The 21,673-nt window shown below is 49.6% G+C and overlaps 1 long non-coding RNA gene across 1 annotated transcript; it reads left to right on the forward strand.

The window, feature by feature from the left end:
* Positions 1-15,799: 15,799 nt before the first annotated feature.
* On the forward strand, positions 15,800-20,352 carry LOC129380845 (uncharacterized). The gene is made up of 2 exons (XR_008609062.2): positions 15,800-16,378; positions 16,831-20,352. It is a non-coding gene; the product is annotated as an uncharacterized lncRNA (long non-coding RNA).
* Positions 20,353-21,673: the final 1,321 nt, after the last annotated feature.

The following is a 21,673-nucleotide window of genomic DNA, read 5'->3' on the forward strand; positions in this document are numbered from 1 at the left end:
GGGCTTGACAGTCAAGGCTCCCAAGTGCCAGTTAGCGCAGGCCGAGGTTGTCTACCTCGGTCACGTGATTGGACGGGGTCGTCGCCGCCCCTCTGAAATAAAGGTGGCCGCTGTGCGAGACTTCCCGCAACCGCGCACGAAGACCGATATTCGGTCGTTCTTAGGTGTCGCCGGCTACTATCAGAGGTACATCCCCAGGTACTCTGATATTGCGGCTCCCCTGACGGATGCTCTAAGAAAAACAGAGCCCTAAACAGTCGTCTGGGACGAGACAAGGGAAAGAGCTTTTAGCGCCCTAAAGAGCGCCCTAGCAAGCCAGCCTGTGCTACGATCGCCAGACTACACAAAAGGGTTCGTTGTTCAGTGCGATGCTAGTGAGCGAGGCATGGGCGTTGTACTGTGCCAACGGGAAAATGGAGAAGTGGAACACCCCGTCCTGTGTGCTAGTCGTAAGCTGACCAGTCGTGAGCAGGCGTACAGCGCCACTGAGAAAGAGAGTGCGTGTCTCGTGTGGGCCGTTCAGAAATTGTCATGCTACCTAGCCGGCTCGAGGTTTATCATTGAGACGAATCACTGCCCTCTCCAATGGCTGCAGACCATCTCTTCCAAAAATGGCCGCCTACTGCGCTGGAGCCTCGCTTTGCAACAATATTCCTTTGAGGTGCGTTACAAAAAGGGGAGTCTCAACGGTAACGCCGATGGCTTAAGTCGAGGCCCCTAACGTAAGAATCAGCCTCGAAGTTGTTTGTTACTGATGTTTTTCTTCCTGAGGCAGGATTTTTAACATATTGCTTTTGTTTAGTGTTTCAAAGTCATGACGTGCTTTCTAGTGCATTTTTCCAATTTGTGGACGCGTTCTGAGTGCTGCTAGACTACTGTAAGGAACTAGGCAGTAGTATAAAAGGGGAAAGAGCCTGGCATGGCTTAGTGAGGGTTGTATCGTGCTTGCTGACTGAGCGGTTGAGTTTCGGCGTAGTTCTAACGCTTGCTGGGAACGAGAAAAAAATGGCAACTCTCCCGAAGTCACTTTGCAGTGTTCTGTGTGAACCTGAACGTGAGAACGAGGCCTTCTCTGTGCGCTGCGCTCAAGAAACGCCGAGGGACGACCGACTTCGTTTATGAGCATCATCGAGCGACATCCCTCCGGACAGCGGATGCAGTCCACTGACCATCGGGATCTCCTTCTCTCGGCGGGGCGGTCTGTTACGTTTCGCCTCCGACGTGCGGTATAGCCGGCGCGGATGCAACGGACGCCGGGGCTTCGTTCACTGCGGCGGACATTTTGGCCAGTTCAGCGCTGTCCCAACGCCTCCTGCTTAAGCGCGTCCAGGCATGTTTCAATGCCACGTGTCTTCGTGCGTGCGTGCGTGCGTGCGTGTTGGTGCCCACGCTTGTCAAAGCGCGGCAGCCGGGGAGAGGAGCTCCCCAACTGTGAAGCGAGGTCTGACCGGCGCCGGCCCGGCGGATACGTCACTTCTTGTCACAACGTGTCCGTGCGCCGCCGTCACGTGCGCCTCTTCCGAGCCGTTCCTTCTTGCCCTCGATTCCGAGAGTATAAAAGCAGCTGCCCCCGGACGCCAAGAGAGAAGCTTCGATTTCTTCAGTCGAGTAACGTGGTCTCCCGTTTCTCCACTTCGGTCGACCTGACCGGCCGCTCTTTTGCGATGCTACAATAAACAAGTTGTTCTGTTAGCAGTCGACTCATCCTTTGCCAGGACCTTCGGATGCCTCCAGCTGTACCCCAGGCCGCCAGGCCAACGCTACCCTTGGGGCTTGCGACCCATTTGCAACACCTGTCTGCCGGAAGCACCGCAGCGTAAATGCCTCTTATGTGTGTGTGGGTGTGCGAGTTTAGAGAGGCCCTTTCCTCGAATTGGACCTAGAGGAGAACTTCCACGAACCCGCAACGCGCAGAAGAGACGAACAGGCGTCTACAATTCCAGGAGGCGTGACGACCCCCTCTCTGCAGCAAGCTCGGTATAACCAGAGGACGCGGGGCCCCCTTTCTGTGCCGGTCACGTGACGTCGACGGAAGCAAGATCCCGCCCACGATTGTAGAGAGCCTATTTAAGGGGTTCCGAAATGTACTTTTACTCACTTCATACTCTTCTCATTTTCTTTCATCTTCCTTTGAATAAACAGTGCAAGTTTCGCACTATAAATCGCCTCGCCCTTGCTTGGGTGCCATGGTCTACCGGATGCCTGCAGCCCGCCGAGAACACTACGCTATCCCAATAAGTAACCTCGGTCGAGCTTCGATAGGCAGGCGTCGCTACAACTCGGGAGCAGTACGATACGCTACCCTGGAGTACGCAACAGCATCAGCTACCACACGCAGCACGGCGAAAAGGTCGCGATACCCACACCGATTCATGAGCGCATCGTCGTTTCGCCGTTGTCCAAGAACTGCACCCGACGCATCACGTGGGCCGGTGCAATAGGTGCGCGCGAGACCTGGAAAAGAAATACGGCAGCAACAAAAAAATCGTTTACGTAGACGCGGCCCGTTACGAGCGTCGACGCCGTTTCGTGGAACTTGCGTCGCGAGCGCGACGATACGCACGGAAGAGGCGTAGGCGGCCGAGGAAGCGGCGGTAGCCACCACGGACGCCGAGCGACTCGCAGGCAGTGGTACGCAACTACGCTAGCGGCCGGATCTCCCGGGATGCGGCCCGCATTCTCCAAATTCAAGACGGGAATATTTGCCGCAAAAACGGCAATTTCCTCGTGTGGACCCCCGCCCACACGGACCCTTCGCTGCCAGGCAACGATACGGCCCACGCCGCGGCTCGAGGACTAAAAGCCTCTGTAAAAACACAAGGCCAGAAAGAATCCCACGTAGCGCATGCGAAAAAGAACATAAAAATAAATTCGTTGATTGCATCGCCGGTGTGGTATACCGTATTCCTCTCAGCTGTGGACAATCCTACATCGGTCAAACAGGTAGATGCATAAATGACAGGCTACGAGAACATAGTAACAAAGTTAACAACATGGCCGCTGACGGCTTTCTTGCCATCCATTGCCAGAGATGCAAGGTGCAAGTGCAAACCAAGATTTAAAGAAACAGTGATCATGAGTAGAAGCAGGTGTGAAATGACGCGCTTGATAATAGAAGCCAGACACATATCAACATTCGGCGATGCATGCGTCAGTAAACCTTCCATTTCATTATCTTCAAAAGAGCTGAATTATCTTTGTTCGCGTTGAACGTGTACATGTCTTTGAATATGTGAGTCAAGAAACTTCCTACGTGTGGTTCCCAGTTTATATCTTTTGTTTATTTTTCCAAAAATGTTACACGTGGTGTATGACGGGTCGAGGGTGTATATATAGCGACGAGAACGAGAAATAAATCTGTTGTTGAAAGTAGCGCTGTGTGTGTCAGATGTGCCTTCTGTTGTCCTTGTCTAGCTTGCGCTATAACAAAATAAGATATGCCGTACCAACAAGCCCCTATTGCTATCCTCACTGAATAGCAAAGACCATTCGATTAGACTATATGTTTCTGCTTCATTTCGCCTGCTGGCACGTTGAAGGAGATCGCCGGACAAGTGACGGAGATTAAATTGCTAGACTTCCCGGTCTCCTCCATTCAGTCTGAGTACATAGGCAATATCTTTTGCCTAACATTGTTGATATTATTAACGTTCAGTAATTGCCTTGATATATTCCTTTTCTCGGAAAGTCGATTGGTTCACCTGGGCCGACTGCAGCTTTTAGAACGAACACGCTCATTCCGGTCGGCAGTTTTCACTTTTTCAATCAGTGCATTTTGAATATTTAATAATTTCTCTCTTACATATATGTCGTGGATATATATCTCTATGTACCCTTTGATTTACCTAGTGCATTGGTCATCTGTATCTCTTCGCGCCACGCAGTTAATAAACCTGGCTTATTTCACTATGTTATTGTTTCCTTTGATCATTGTCCTTGATCAATATTCCACGAACAAGAAACGCGCATAAAATGACGCGATATCAATAAAATTTTCTTACGTAGCTTCATGTTGCAAATAAGCGGCTTCTTTGGCAAAAATTGTGTTAGCTTTAGAAAACAATGGCAAAAATAGCAGTTCACCTGGATAAAACTACAATTGGTACCGACCGACAAGAGTCGCGGGCGCACCAAAGCAAGTAAAACCATAAAAAAAAATTACTGCACAGACTTTCTGCGAGAAAAACTGGGCGTCCGCCAGCGCCCGCGCAATGAATTCTGTGGCTATGAAGGGAAAGCCAACATTGGGGAAGCAGCTCCTTCTTGCTGCTGCCGGCAGGCGGCGACACAAGTTTGTGCCAGGTAAAGCTTTAGTGCCAATCATAGAGTTTCCTACAAAATTACTAGAGGGAACTCTGGTAGGGTGGCTAGAACTTCTAGCCACCCTAACTCTGGCGCTGCAGTCGTTGTCCTACCATGGGAATGATGGGAAGTACATGGATTTGTCTGATCTTCGTGCTTATGGATTCAGACGTTCTTGTGGCTTTGTATATTACGCTATATAAATCTTATTGTCGTATATTTCAGCGCAATCTATATTCTTCGAAGTGCGGAAGACGCCGGGAACGCGTACAATTGCTATTAATTGCAACGATTGAGCTTGTCTATGTGCCCAAATCGAAACGCGCCAAGCGTCTCAAAGCACTGGCATGCCCGCGATAAATTCATAAGTGCGTTTCATTCGCTTGTCGATACATGCATCCGTGGCTTAATGGTTTCAATATCAGGCTTCTGTACTAGAGTCTCTGTGTTCGAATCCTGCCGTCGGGCAATTTTAATGATGTTTTTAATTGATGAAAATGACGAGTTTACAAAGTCACAAAGCCGTACGTTTGAAGCCAAAAAGACGAAGTTTAGGCAAATCCATGTACTTCCCATAATCCCCATGCTAGGGTGGCCTACCCATGCTGAGACAACCGCTCCCATTGTAGCTCACGTAGACACTAGCGCCAGAGTTCCCTCTAGTAATTTTGTAGGAAACTCTATGGTGCCAGGGTCGGCTTTTCAGACGCCATTGTTCACATAGGCGAAAACAGTTTCTCGTTTTTGCTTTAAAAACAGGAGAATAATCGTGCCAAGTGTTATACTAAACGAAGTCGACAACAAAATGCGATCGTTCTGCAGAATTTGAGCAAGAACAATGCAGCGATGAGTGCAAAATCTTTTTTTGAACACGCGCAGCCAAATCTTCAGGACCCTGTATACACTCTTTGCTCGGACAACGCCTCCGGTTTCGCGTTTCCCCAAATGCGAAAGGGAAAAGCCGCAAGATAAGTAAACCTCTACACTCAGTGTTTTATTAACATATTTAACTGTTGATAATAAGGTGTTTATGTTTTGTTTTCCCCAGCCTAAACTAACGTGGATTAGAACGCGGGACTCTTTTCAGATGCGCTCTCACTTGTGCGCGCTTTGCCTCCGTAGCTTGCCTGGCTTGCCCTTCATGGCCAAAGTTGTCCACGAGTATGGGGCTCTTGCATTGCCCAGGGGGCGCTGCGAAAAAGGTGCTAAAAAGCGCCCTCAGTCCTAAAATGGGTCGTACCAAGCTCGGTCGTCTGCTTCGGAAAGCACGTTTACAATATAGACCCGCCACTTTCGGTTGTGTTGTACCACGGCCTGCAGCGAATATCGGGCGCCGAAGATTTTTTCAGGAGTGGCACGCTCCGTAAAGGCAAGAAATTATGCAGTGCCGAATACGTGTATGCCGTTCAAGAATTAAGCGGCGAAGTTTTAGCGCGGTGTCAATCGCAAGTGAAGCGAGTCGCGTACGAAGTGGAACTTCAGGTAAGGTTTGCACGCTGCTAGATTCAGGCCCACAAACACGAGGAAATGCTTCCTATAAATGAATCCACAGCAGCGATAAGCAGACATCATGTGTACGGAACTACTTGAGCACACGACGGTACGCGCCGCGACGGCAGCGGTCTTTCGACATGCCGCGAAACGCCGGGTCTCCTGCAATCTTTGTTAACTGCACGCCGCTAAACAAGTAGTTATGCCTGCGTTGTAGTAGCGGCCATCTGTCCCTTTTAGTAACTGGTAATAAGTGATGCAATGCATATGAGCTCGCACGTACGTGCGAATCGCGCTGCAGCGCGAGCTCGTGCGCTGCTCGCTTGATGTAGCTTTTAATGACAACGCTCGAAAATCGATCTGCTGTAATCAATACTATCTTGCTGCGCTGCCTCAACATGCTGGCTTGAGGTCAAGTATGAGCACATTTAACTCTCTAACCTGTGCTGCTCGTAGTGGGGTAGTGAATTGTCACCGAATCAGCCCGGCCATCTGTGGTCATTTGCACACACCTGGGCACTTCACCACTTCGCACCGGTCGAATTGTTAATTGTCGCTGTGGCCGGGTTTCGAATCGTGAATCACCAGCCATGCCTGCTGCTATGTCGGTCTCCCGTCGGGACTGTAGGTGCAAAAGACCAAATTTTAGAACGCAGATCTATAATCAAGCAAGCTTCAAGACAGGTGAAGCAGTCAGCATGGCGCGAAGTTTCGCTTACCCAGCGCGACGAACTGCAGTTATACAGCGCGCCCGATGCTTCGCTTCGTGAGGCCTTGAAGGGAAACGATAGAATCGGATGTTGGGATTCAAGCCTTCTTGTTCATGGCAGCCCACGACTCAGCAGTATCGACGGTGATGCTTTTTCGATTCTGAGCTAGGTCCCTCCGGATCGGCGTCGCTGATTCCTTCTGCTTCCAGCATTACGTCCCACGGCACACGGAGAGTCCGTTTTCGTTAAACTATAGGCTGCGACCAGCTCGCAGCGTGGTCGGCGTGGTCTGTGAGAAGTGACAAGCCTTTTCGCACTCGCAACAGGGCAGAAAAAAAAGTGCGAATCGACGCAAAACTCGGCCTGCTTCGCCACAGCCAGGGCTCAATACGACCCAAGCTGGTACGACCCAGATGTCGTTTCCCGCGCCGCCACCAGGCGCCGCTACTATACATCAAACTCTAAAGCCCCTCAATTTTTCAAAAGTAGCGCCATTCTTAGATCTTTCCGCCACCCCGCTCACCCTGGCGCGTCCTCCTCAACGCCTGGACTCCGGCTCCCCAGCTCCGGAGAGACGCTCAGCCGTCGAGCTAAGCCTCACTCGGACTCCGCCGGCGACGCCAGCCGTTAACATGGAAGTAACGGTTGAAGGCCACACCGTAACCGCACAAGAGCTCCAGTCAGACGATTGGACACCAGTTCTGTATAAAGCCTATGCCTCCCGACCGGCCAATTCGCCGAAACCACCTCAACGCTCAGACAACGCAGCAAACCCGAACGCCAGAAACGCGGCGCCCGACGCAGCAGTCGCAACTAGCAGCAGCAAGACGCCGGCCCGCCTACCACCTGCGACCAAGGAGGCTCGCCTCACAGTGCAACGCAGCAAGCAACTGCCGCCACTCCCACCCAACGCTATTAGAGTGGTCGTTCGCCCGCGAGGTGAAGTGCGACTCCTAGACATCCCAACACCTCGACTCAGTAAGGCAGTGCAGACCCAGCTCCAAATCACTCTACCGGACGACTTCTGCCTTCGCATCCACCCGACCAACAATACTTTCACCATGGCAACAACACATTTCCCAACAGCCGAGACTCTGAAGACGCTGACCTCTCTCACCATTGGAGACCGAACCTACCCGTGCGCAGCTTACGTGGCAGCCCCACCGGGGGCTACCAGAGGAGTCATCACAAACGCCTATGACGACGAGACCCCAATGCAGCTCTACCAAGACCTGGTCAGAAGAAATCCAGAGCACACCATATTAGCAGCCCGACGCATGGGAAAGACGCACTCCATCCTAATCACCTTCGACGAAAGCGCAGTCCCGAACTCCATCAAATACATGGGAGCCATCCACCGCTGCACCCAATACCGCGGCAGTCCGGAAGCCTGCACAAATTGCAGACAACCGGGTCACCGTCATGACGTATGCCCAAGCCCCAAGACCAATCTTTGTCCCCACTGTGGAATACAACATCCGCAACAAGAACCTCCTTGCACGCCTAATTGCATTCTGTGCGAGGGCCCTCACCTTACCGGCACGGGATCCTGCAAGGGACGAAACCTTCACCAGACACGGAAACAGCCGAGCCACCCACAAACGCGGCATCAAGAATTGATCACATCCGGGGACAATTTTCCCCAGTTGTCGCCCAACCAACACAAGCAAGCCTGGACAGCGCCGTTGAAGCAAGCCTGGGACACTCCCCTCTCTTCTCACAAGCACATGCCATCCATGACAGCGACTCCCAATCTACAACACGCCCTTTCAAAATCCCAGGAGGAGGCAGCGGCGGCCAAAGCAGAAGCTACAGCAGCCCGGAAAGAAGCCGCCGCCCTTCATCAACATATCGCCAAACTGGAAACCCAGATAAGTGCTCTTGCCTCTGGATCTCCCATTCCACCTGCCCCCGCTCCTGCCGCATCCCAGCCTCCCATCCCCAACCCACCCATCGCCCATACCTTACCCAGTCACTCCAATCCTACTTCCTCTCCTGATTTGCTAGCAATGGAAGCTGACACCGAACCCTCCGCAAATTCAACTCCATGCACAGCACCCACTCCCTCCACCGCTACCTTACGAGACGACATTCCCACCCTGCTTGAGTCATTCGCTGCTCGCTTTGAGGCAAAATTGCAGGCCGCTATTACTCACATCAACCAGGAATGTGCAACCCTCAAAAACGCGGTAATCCAGATAACACAAGACAATACTGCTTTTAACCAACGATTAGACGTGCTAGCCCAATGCTTCTCTGACCGATGTAGCGATCTTGAGTCCCAGCTCAATTCTTACTCAACCGCCCTCCCGAAGCGGGACCCCACCCCAAATAGACGCAAGAAGGCTAAAGCGACGGAGGGAAACGACAACCCTATGCCTGTCATAGCTCACGACCCCCACCCCCCTGTTATTCCTTCCCCTGCTATCGACTCTCATGATGGCAGCTCCAAACCATAATCTTACACTCTGGCAGTGGAACTGCCGGGGCTTTCGCCAGAAGCGTCATGTGGTCCACCAACTGCTGTCCTGCGCAACGGGGCCCGACATCCTTGCCCTGCAGGAACCCTCCAACCCACTTACCCTCCCTGGCTATACTCCTATTCTGCCCACATCCCCCCTACCCTCCCGGGTAGCGTTTCTAGTTAGTCGCTCAATCACCACCATCTCCCATACCCTACCGATTCAAGACATTGATCACCTTCTAATTGAGCTTGTGCCGCAACACGCTCGAGCGAACAGTCTCTTCATCTTAAATGTATATAACCACCCAAAGTGCCTACAAAGCAACTTCGAACGCCTCTTTACACTTGCGAAGCGCATAGCAAACAAGTGCCCCTTACTCGTCGTAGGAGACTTTAATGCCCCGCATACGGCCTGGGGTTACCCACATGACACACCGAAAGGCCGTCGTGTGTGGTTAGCAGCGCAACAAGCCGGTCTCTCTCTACTCACCGACCCTACCTCTCCTACACGCACGGGAACCAGCGTCTGTAGAGACACTACGCCAGACCTTACGTTCGCACATCGCCTCCCTCACGCCACATGGTGCAACACACAAGAGAATTTGGGTAGTGACCATTGCATCATCGAAATTCTCTTAAACATTCAACTACCCCGCAGACCTCCCAGAGGCTCCACTTTCACGAAGTGGGACTCTTTCCGATCATATAGAGCAGCCCGCACCTCCGCTCCCATCAAGGACATCACCGAATGGTCCAAACAACTACAAAGTGATGTCCGACTCGTAACTCGTCCCCTATGGGAGGACTACCCCACCGACACAGTTGACTCCCACCTCCTACATTTATGGGAAGCTAAAGCAAGCCTAGAACGACGCTGGCAAAGGCAGAGTTGGAACCGGACACTTAGACGCCGCCTTGCCCGTCTCAACAAAGAGATAGAGACACACGCAGCGACTCTTTCACGACAAAACTGGGAGTCACTATGCAACAAGCTAGATGGCAATATGAGTTTACCTCAGACTTGGAACCTCTTTAGACACTTAATAGACTCCAAACAGTCTAAGACTACACAAAGACACAACCTCACCAAACTCATACATACTTCCGATACACCTCCATTAGAACTCCTCCAAGAACTTCGAAATCTGTACTTCCCCACACACCCTCCTTTAACACACACCGACTATGCAGGCCCCCCTAACGACTTCCTCGACCAACCCATTACAGAAGCAGAAGTTCAGGCTGAACTCCAGAGACTTAACACGAGCTCAACCCCCGGTCCGGACGGGGTACATAACAAGGCACTCCGGAATCTCGACGCTGAATCCATTGCGGCCCTTACCGAATACTTTAACGGGTGCTGGCAAAAGGGCACCCTCCCATCGCAATGGAAAGAGGCCAAAGTCGTCTTCATACCTAAACCCGGGAAACCTCTGCTCACCTCTAACCTCAGACCCATCTCTCTGACATCTTCGGTGGGCAAACTGATGGAACACGTACTCCAGACCAGGCTCTGCCGTTACCTAGAAAGCAATGATCTGATGCCCACCTGCATGTTTGGATTTCGTCCTGGACTTTCCACACAGGACGTCTTCCTACAGCTAAAACATCACATTCTAGATTCCCAAACCAACGACACCAAAGCTATTCTAGGTGTGGATCTTACTAAGGCATTTGACAACGTTACACACTCAGCTATCCTACAAAACCTTACAACCTTGGGAGTCGGAGCCAGGATGTACAACTACATCCGAGACTTCCTCAGCCACCGCACAGCCACACTTACTTTCGGTGACCACAGCCTCCCAGGTATCACACTCGGGGCACGAGGTACGCCCCAGGGAGCCGTCCTTTCCCCTATATTATTCAATATAGCACTCCTTCACCTACCCCAACAACTAGCTCAAATCCCCGACATCCATTTTAGCCTCTACGCCGACGACATCACTGTCTGGACAAACCGAGGCAGTAACGCCGAAATAGAACAACACCTACAATTGGCACTAACCACCATCGACACATATGTACGAGAGCGTGGCCTGACCTGCTCCCCATCAAAATCGGAGCTCTTTCTATACCGCCACAAGCAACACGATTCAGTCGTTCCTCCCATCACCCTTACGCTAGGTACTCACCCCATCCCACTAGTATCAAAAATCCGAGTGCTAGGGCTAGTTATCCACTCTCATGGCGCGCACGGAGAAGTCATAAAAACTCTCCAAACACACGCTCAACAGACCACCCGACTGATTCGCCGCATAGCGAACCGCCGGGCTGGCTTACGCGAGGAAAACACGCTTCGCCTCACCCAGGCTTACATAATAAGCCGCACCGCATATGCTCTTCCTTACCTACCCCTTCGACAGAAGGAGAGAGATCGAGTAAACGCGCTCCTACGGAGTTGCACGAAAGCAGCTCTACGCCTTCCTCCCAGCACATCCAATGACCGACTCCTCAAACTCGGTGTCCACAACACCTTTGAGGAACTCAGAGAAGCTACCTTTACGGCACAAATATCCCGTCTGTCTAACTCAGAGCCTGGCCGCACTCTGTTATCCCAATTAAGCCTAACCCCAATTACACACCCTACCGAGAGGGTCCCCCTTTCTCCTATCCTCCGCTCTAACCTGAACATACCCCCTGTCCCCAAGAACATGAACCCTGAGCGAGACGGGAACCGCCGAATAGCAAGGGCTCGGGCCCTCCACAAACAGTATGGCGAGGACCATGAGGTGGTCTACGTGGACGCAGCGGAATATACGTCAGGCTCCCGTATGGCCCTGGCAGTAGCCGACAATCGAGCAAAGCTTCTAACCTCCAGTTCAATCATCACCAATTCCACCACAGAGGCAGAAGAGGCAGCCATCGCGCTTGCTCTCATCTCTTCATCTGCCACCAAAGTTATCACTGACTCCAAATCCGCCATTCTCAACTATGCCAATGGCTACATATCCCGCACCGCTGCGCGCTTACTACGCTTCTGGCAGCCCCGGCGCCGCATAACCCTAATCTGGACGCCAGCACATGCTGTCCTCCCCGGCAACGAGGAGGCTCACTCCTTCGCCCGAGGTCTCACATTCCGGGCAGTGGGAGCCGAGCCCCCTCTACGGGATGGGGAGTGCCTGCTCTCCTTCCGTGATATTCTCTCGTACTACCGGGACAAACGAAGGGAATACACACCCCCAGCCCCATCCCTCACCATAGAGCAGGCCGCACACTGGCGTCGACTACAAACTCGGACTGCTCCATACCCTATACTACTACATGCCAGATACCCAGACCAATTCCCCTCAACATGCAAACTTTGCGGCAAACCAAGAGACTTCCTGCACACCCTCCTCACATGCCCCACCTTCCCTCATCCCCCATCACCTGCCGTGGCGGTGTTAGGGTGGCTAACCCTAGCGGTGTCTTACTGGGAGACTCTTCTGACCTGCACTTCCGCTCAAGACCAGTGCCGGATCATCTCCAGTGCAATAAGAAGGATTGCGCTTCAAGGACTCTCCTTCGCTTTGTAAGGGTGCCCCCTCATAGTAAGGGAGCACTCAAGTGCCATGTAGGGGGCTTCGCCCCCACCATTCATATCATTGGCAATAAATGTTTCTACCACCACTCCTCAACGCCTCCTGTCGCCCCAGCCTCCTCCGCTCCCCCACAGGCCAATCTGTGTCACGTGGAAGCGGGCGCCGCGCTTTTGTATATTTTTTTCTTTCCAGCGCGCGTCGACCTCCATTGTTGGGCCTGCGCGACGAAAGTACGACAGGCGGACTGACGGAGTGCGTTAGCGTAATAGAATGTGCAGGGCCGAGAACTTAATTGCGATGCCATGCTGCTGCGCCTTCGGTTGCCGCAACAGACACAGCGAGGGCAAAAAGCTTTTGCTTTGCCGTCCGGCGGGCGCAACGCAAAAAGAAGTGTGGATTCGCAGGATCGGGCGGGCTGACTTCGAGGAAGTGTCAAAGAACGCACGGTTTAGTGAAGTAAGGGCCACGGCTACTCACAACCTCTTATTTTGAGCCTAGTTCACGCCTTCCGCTTCGAAAAAGTGGGTGTTCATGCTCTGCGTGGTTTTTAGCGCGTTGTTTGACTTTCTTTTTTCGAATGTGCTCTCTTTGTTTCATGTAGTATCGTCTTGCGGTGAAATGCACGCATCTGCAGCTGGCCTGTGACATAAAAGCGACTTTCTTCAGGGTGTGTTTTGAGCGCCACCAGCAGTTAGCACATTCTCGACGCTATTGCAAGGCTCACTATGACTTACGATGCAGTCTTTTAGCTTCGAATGTACGCCCGCATGTATTGATTTGGTTTGTGGTGATTAATGTTTTTAACGTTCCGAAGCGACTAAAGCTAGGATGGAGGTCATAGTGGATGGCTCCGGATAACTTTATCTAGCTCGCCTGGGGATGTTTAACGTGCACTTTGATCGTAGAGTCGTACGTGGGCCGGTAAATTCCTCGTTGGCGTTTCATAATACTCGCGCGCTAGCGCTGCTTTAGAAGTTGGCGCCTCGGCGCGATTGTATTTCTTCAATAAATTTTATTTACTAGTGTAACAACTTGTCATTATTTCGTATTATTTACGGCGCCTCCAGGGCACCAAAGCGGCAACGGGAACACCAAAGCTAGAACCAGCGCTGGATGGGGCTCGCCGAAGCCTGTGCATGCCAAGGGGGTATAAGATCGCGGACAGCCAATTTTGTATGCGAACACTCCCTGCGACGCCTGCATTAGTGTAATGTTACGTGCTCTTCAGAGGCCTCCGTTAGCTATTACATGTGCCCTCCTGGAGCAGTACTTGTAAAAAAACAAAACAATATATCGTCACGATTACCAAAGCACCCCGCAATGAAAAAACAGCCCTGTTGCCAGGCATTGGTGACAGCACACAGCCGGAATCTCTCACGCGCCGACCGAACAAAAGTGTCCTGCAGGTACGTGAATGAACCTACGAAACCACGTACACATACTTTCACGCTGTCAACACCTGAAACTTTGGTAATTACGCGTGTGTTTGGGTACACCGCGTGCTTGCGTCGTACGTGTTTAAGCAACACGAACACTCAACGTCGCGCGCTTTACGCCTTAAATACGCCTTGAATAATGGTCATTTTCTCTATTTCTTCCGCAATTCTAACACGAAATTCTAAAGGCTAGTTACCGATTGACGAAGAAAGATCTCGATTGAAAAAATTACCGACGATTACGTTACTTCCTAATGCGAAATTTGAGCGCAGCAAATAAGCTGTTTCACCTTTTCGATAGATTGAGGCAAAGAAATCGAGCAACACATGTATGCGCTATCACAGAATTTTTTTTTTATTTTTCACACGTATTCCTTTAACAAAGACTCCACTAACAGTTCTTGACAGTCATGAAGGAAGCTTTGTGGTCGGAGAAATAGACTGATATATGTTCGACTTGGTACACCAATGCTTGATTCTCAAAGACGAGATCTATACAAGTGCCTCGCGAGGTTGTCACAGCCGTGGGACGCGTTACGAGCGAGAGGAACGGGATGTTCTCCCGCATAAGTGTTAGGAAATTGCTGTTTGTCTTTATGTCAAGCCGCCACCGATCTGGCTCTCTGATTGCCACCGCACAGGGCGAACGGCAGCGGCAATTTCGGCTCGGGCGGTGCACATATACAGATCCGCCGCCACCGATCTGGCTCTCTGATTGCCACCGCACAGGGGTTGCATTGGAGGAGGAGCGAAGAAAGGAATTAAGTTCGAGCCGGCGCTTTGACAACCGGAGACTCGCAGGAAGAGGGGGGAGGGGGGCGGCGTGTACACCCAGCGGCAAACGATGGGGGCAGAAGCGCGCGCAGCAAGCGGACAACACGATAAAGGGAGGAGGGAAGAGATAGCAGCGACTGACTGATGCCGCTGACGCCGATAGTGAGTCAACCCCAGCTGCGGAGTTGGTTTCAGGGACAACGCCGCCGATGCCGACACAAACAATATGATACCCTCGCTTCCGCAGCGCTAAGAACCAGGTCTAGCCGTGGGAAGGTGGTCACGTATTCGTCGACGTGCCGGGGCCTACGTGAAATAACCGGCGCGTCGGCAACTGAAGAGCACCCTATCCGCCACACAAGAACAGGGGGGGGGGGGGACCCTTTCCTCCTCTTTCTGCATGGCGGCGACGGTGTTCTATGCAGTCACGTTATCTTGACTCTCTAGCGGCGTCAGCGGCATCCAGCGGTATCAGTCGGTCGCTGCTAGCGCTGGGGGGATGAAAGGGGGGCGGAGCTGGTTACGAGGCCGACGACAACGCCGACGACGACGCGAAACCCAGGAACGGACGCCAAAGAGCTGCGCTCTAAAAACTGCTCCGCAGGGCTCGAACGAACTTTTCAGCGGATTTCCTCCCGTAGCGTGTTAGCCGTCGTCTGCTACGGCAGGCCCACCACCGGCGGCGCCACCGTCGAGGCCGCGCCGAGCGGAGGAGGAGGGAAGCGAATGGCGCTACTTTGGGAGATTGAGGGGCTTTATCAAACTCCAGCGCAAGACGCCCATAGCAGACGACCCACTTGACGACGACAGCGAAACTGAAGACGTCATGTTGTATAACCCATGCCTCAAATATGTGTACGTAGCAAATTGGTGTCAATATAAATTTGCAGTTGAAATAAATCACCATTATAAGAGCGTACGTGCGCAATCTGTCTCAATGCCCGCAGCAAAATTACGTTGAATCTGCCGCGAAGCGAGTCTCCGCCCCAATCCAGTTCGCTCGCAGCGCCCTTGCAAAATTTTTCCATATGCGGCGCCTCAGCGGGAGAGCGCCGTTCGGCCCACTCGACTATTGTCTAGTACACTATAGACCAAACCAAGCAAACCAAATAAGCGCGAGCGAGAACTGACGCGAGCAGACGAGTACGAAACGAGCAATCTGGCCGAGACCAGATACGAGTACACATCGAGCGGCCGGGTGGGTTCGCATGGTTCGCACGACACTCGTTTCCCGCGCCCGCGTCACTGAAGGGGCCACTCTCATTGGTCTCGGCCGTTCGCGGCTCGCGTCTTTCATCTCCCACTCCACGTTCGCTCTTTCATCTTTTGCTATGCTGGTTCGCTCGGTTAGGCCGCCGACGCTCGCCGCAGGAACGGGCGCCTAAAAGCTGCGCTCTAAAATGTGGGTCATTCATGTGCATATGTGCCGCTTTTCAGCGAACCTCTTTGATGCTAACTTTCCTATGTGCCACTCGTCAATGAACTTCTTTGACGTCAACTTGGGTCACTATGTATGTGCCTATGGTATGTGCCATGGGGCATAGCAGACTTCACTGCGGAGCGGCCGCAAGGTGCAGCACACCCAGAGGCAAGCGCAAGAGAGGAGCCCGGCGTCAGCACAAGTCTCAGACATGACGCGTTCGGCTATTCGCATACTTGGATAGTCATCGTAGATGAGTGAGTGAGATAACTTTATTTGGAATCCGGCAAGTGGGAGGCCCGGGCCTGGGGCCACCTAGATGGCCTCTGGGAGCTGTTGCTCCTGTACGGCCTCCATGGCTAGCTGGACGGCCCAAAGTTTATCTTGGAGTTCCGAGCTGAGCAGCGCAGCCGATCACCGCGCTCGTAGCTTTTCCGGGGAGACTGCCATTTTATCTTGATATATTCTACATCCCCACGTGTTGACGGGTGGCTCCAAAAGACTTGCATAGCTTGCATACATCGCTCTTGTACATCTCAGGGTAGAAAGTCTTTAGCTGCATGGGACTCATATAAGTTTGTTTGTAATCGCCTCCAAGTAACGGACTCAGCTCTGTTCAGTTTAGTGTGAGGCGGTGGTAATATTCGCCTCCGATTTTGATAGAATTTGGTAATATCGCTAAATCTTGTAAATCTCTTTTTCTCTCCAGATCTCCTCCTCTGTGTTCTCCTGACCGATGGAAGTCACTCCCTGCTCAGCTCGGCGAGCAAGACCTCGAACTTTGTGGTGTGCTACCTCATTGGGGTAGATTGCAGGAATGTCTGCCTGAATTTTTTTCCCTCGGCGTTTGTGGAATTTTGCAGTGGAAATTTACTTCTCCTGGACAGTGTCAATTGTCGGCAATTTTACTATTCTTATTATTATTATTACTATTAGTTATTAAGAATGTTGGAGGGAAACGCACAAAATTGTGTAATGTTGGCGATTAGTTTCTCCATCACCGCAGCACTGCAGCTCATTGCTTTGGCTATGATGTGGTATTTTGCCTCAGGGATGGGCTTGAGTTCCCCACGCACCCTCTTCACCGGGCCGAAGTTCCTGTGATTTTTTTTTAATACTTAAAGAACCTATAACAAAGGTACAAGATTTACAGCTGTGCACAAGGTGAAGACAACTTCACAGGGGCCACTAAACAGCTATAATTGAGCTCTAGAGTTGCTTCGAACAGTGGGGAAAAGGTTGGACAAGTGTATTGACTCTGTTTTGAAAGCAACTCGTTTTCTTTTTTTCGTGGGGGGGTCTCGACCCATGAATTGAGGACCGGATGGGTGAAAAGCCTGTCACCAAAACTGTTCCAGGAAGATAAAGTGTTTCTGCTTGCAGATATGAAGCTTTTCTTGAATTGTAAACTTTATGAGTGCATTCTGTGCATTCTCAGCAACTGTTTCATCATCAATCAACGGAGCAGAATCTGCGAGAGTACACAGCTCTCCGCATTCTCTACAAGCACATCTGCCCGTCTTTCCGTCTATTCCTGCTTCCTACCGCGGCCATCCACTTCTTCGCATGTCACTTTCCTGGCATTCGTAACACACAGAACTTTTGGGTTTGGTTCTGTAGCCCAGTACGTTCAATGCTCTCCCTGCAAACATGTCGGAAGTGCACTCTTGGTGTATCAAACTGAATACCACCTCGCGTGTCCCCATGATTGACACATCACCTATCTTGCAGGGACTTGTTACAACTTACCCGTTACAAAGTGTGCACCACAAACTCATACGATGAGGCTCAATGCATCAAAATTCATATGCTCTATCCACGCAAGCCACAAGCTGCGTTGTCTCGCGCTTAGGTTCGCATGTTCACATTGGTATTCCACGACTTTCGCCTGGCTAAAAAAGTTTGCAGTGTGTTCACATAAGTTCAACCGGGTAGGTACGGTGCCCATTCTTAATTTTAATCAAAAAATATATATTTTGCCTAGCAATACAAAATAAATCTTAGCGTTGCAAGAAAAATAAAACTGTTTTCACAAAAAGAATATGGAAGCAGCCGGTCAGTCATAAGTGCTTTTTGTGAATTGTGCTGAATCTGCATTTTGATCAGCTCCCAAAGAAAATGTGTTGTGGCTACGGTTCTAAACATATTCAGTGGTACAGTATGAGTCAATAGCAACGATTCTAATTATTACAAAGTACGACTGCTATGATGGGGAGAAAAAGATGGCAAAAATGTAAATTGTACAATATTGGTCAAAGTCGAGACTTTTTTTTCTCTGTATCTTTGAGGAGCACAGTTTTCACATTTTCTCAGCCTGCCATGAAAGTTGTTGAAATTTGAAGCAAACATCTTTGCCCTAGGCTGCACTGAAAATTCACAAGAAGTGCTCACGTTTAAAGCTGTTGTTAAATTAGCACTACTTTTAAAAATATCTTTAAAAGAAAGGGCCATCATCGAGTTTCTTAAAAATTTCCCAAATTGAGTTTATTGAACTACACTAATGTAATCTGGAAAAACATGTTGCATCACTTGTTTTCTTTAGGAATTGCAAAGTGATAAATTTGACTGAAGAAACGGTACCGCCGCTGCGACATAGGGGGTCCGCACGTGCTCATGGTTGCAGGTTCTTTTCTTTTGAGAGACGAAAATGTTCCAGGATGGTTCAGAATGCGAGGATTGACAAAACAGAAAATTTTGGGGTGATAACACTTGGCGCATTATTGGACAGAAATCGCAAAATCAGTCACGGGTGCAGCAACAAAACATTGGGGCATTGTCACATGGTTTGGAGTGCTTGCTCCAAGAGGAGTTGCATGACCCCTTCAATTTAAATATTTCACTACCTACATTGATGTTCTTAAGTCAAGGCTCAAATGTGTTGGAAATCTCAACCATGTGCACTTATATAAAGGACACACTGCTTCAGGATAGTCTGCCACAGTGTCAGCCATAATGTCAAAGTTTCTGTTGCAAATACAGCTGTAATGGAAAACTACTTTTTTTTTAGCTCTTGCTGCACACAGCTTCTTTAACCTATGGCAGCGCACACATGCTTCTAACCACGAGGAAAAACCTGAATTAACATGAGATTACACATCACCCTTCTTTCTACACAATGACGGCTAACACAAAGCCAGAACTGCTGAAAACACTTTATTTAGTAGTGCTCACTAGAGAGAGGAGTCTATGACAGCACTCATCTCCATTAAAAAAGAGAAAATCTCCAAAATCCATGCAAAAAATGTGTGTGGCATTTGTTAAGTAGACAGGAAAACGTGGCACACTGTGTATGGTTTATACAAAATCCTTGTCTTATGGCACAAAACAATGCCTTCATAAATAGTGACAATGGCAATAGGTGGTCTCCCTGTGAGAGACTGTGCTTCAAACTGAGCACGAGCAACACACCTTGCAATGTGCCAAGAACAGGATAACAGAAAAACACCAAAGTGAAGGGCAAGTAAATATAATGCCTCTACTATTAGGTACAATGCCCTTTTTTAACCAACCTGAGCAAGCATGCAAGAAAACAACTCGGACAAAACTCAGGCCACACTCGGTGCAGTGAAAGATGTGCTTGTAGTGAAAACAACATGAATGCAGGTGCATCCTGGATCAGCCACCTTTTTTGACATTAAAGTAACTAGGCTTACACTGTTCAACTGTTTCCCCCGAAAGTTAACAGAAGAAGCTGTCTAATAAGAGACTAACCTGACAATGTCTGCAATCGCTAGAACCTTCAAACCAGAGCTAGTATGACTTGCCCATTCTAGACAATCAGAAGAAAAAAGAAAGAATATTTTGGGAAAGCAACAATTAAGAGATACAAAAGGTAAGTGAATCAAGGTGGGTGACCTCCTTAGGAAGTGAGCAATTACATCCTGCCTATTCAAAATGAGATTTAAAAAAAAACGAACAAGAAATAAAAAGGGTAATTCTGCTGGGAGTTACACACTGGCTTAAAAAAAACTAAAAACCTTAAAAACTAGCAACCTCAAATGCCTGGCATATATTGTTCAATGCCTGAACAAGCTAACAGATAAAGGGGACCTGCATAACTTCGTCAGTTGTAGGCTCTGATACCAAATGATGGTTTACCACCTTATAGTGAAGCTAGTACATACTGTATCAGTTCACTGGCACATCACGGTATTACATGTCGACATCACACACACAAAAGAAAAGGAGCACAGACAAAAACTAATAAATGCAAAAATGAAAAAAAAAAAAACATTCCATTTCAGGACAGCAAGCACTGGACATATGTTACACACAGGGCGGGAAAACTCAAGGTCAAAATAGCATCACTAAACAAATATGTGCTGTTGGATAAGTGGCTTACAGAGAATGCATTGTTTATAATAAAACAACAAATGACCCTGCATGCAAGCAAGAAAAATGGATGTTGTCCAACTTTCAGAAAATGGCTATTGAACTCACTATGGGCACTTGTAACATGGGCAGCACCTCCAAAGCTGCAATGAGTATTTTACACAGAGCACCTTACACCTTCCTCAATGGTGATGTCAAGTGAGTGGGGCTGGCAATGAGAGTAAGAGAAGAACCGAAGGTGCTTAGGAACCAGTATACATACAAAAACATTCCCTACAAATGAGAGCACTCAGCTTCATGCTCAGCAGCAAACTCATTTGAGAGTTCTTCTTAGGTCTGATGACCATGATGAAAATTGCATCATGCTGAAACTGCTTTTTCACTGTCTGCATATGCAATAATATGAACAGCAGTTGTACTTTTGGCAGTGATCTATATGTGAAAGGATAAGGAAGTGGCAAGGAGTTGTAATTTCAACATAAACAAAAGCATTTTTCCCAACTTGTTTTGTGCTTGACTTTTTTTTTACATTGCCATGTGTGGCATGGACTTAGTGCTGGTGTAGCAGAATTTCACTGTGCATAAGATATACAAATGCAGCCACACCTTGTAGGCAGACAAGCTCAATCATCATTGAAGTCACTTGCCTATTCTTGATGTAGAAAAAACTTTTAAAGATATATGTCAAAGCACTTCTGCGCATGCTGATCCTCTGGAGTACATAATACCAAGCCATACATGTTACTCTGCTCATTCTCAAGAAATAAACTGTTCGAGTGACAGGCTTGATACCAATTCACTGGGCAATGTGAAAGACTTACGCACCAGAATCATGGAAGGACAATGTGTTCACGTGAAAGAGGCTTAAAGAAAAAGAACAAGACAGCAGTAAGGAGTATTTGGCACAACAGATTGATGGTCACCTGAACAATGCTCATGCAACATAAAAAGGCCTGGATGTAAGTACAAATGTGCAACTAAGTTGACAACTTTCAGGAACTTGACAGAATATGACTATCTACACTGACATGACCAAAGGCAAGTTTACTGGATGAGCATGAATGCACACACACACAAGAAAAAAAAAACAGTTCGGCAAGCTAAATTCTGAAAGAGGAAAACACTAGGGCCTTCAGGGGCTCGCTATCAAGACTCAGGAATGTGTGAATGTGACCCCCTTATCTCAATGAGTAATATAGTAGCCAGTCTACTAAAGTACC

This window comes from Dermacentor andersoni, chromosome 1 (genome assembly GCF_023375885.2).
Source record: "Dermacentor andersoni chromosome 1, qqDerAnde1_hic_scaffold, whole genome shotgun sequence".
Lineage (NCBI taxonomy): Eukaryota > Metazoa > Arthropoda > Arachnida > Ixodida > Ixodidae > Dermacentor > Dermacentor andersoni.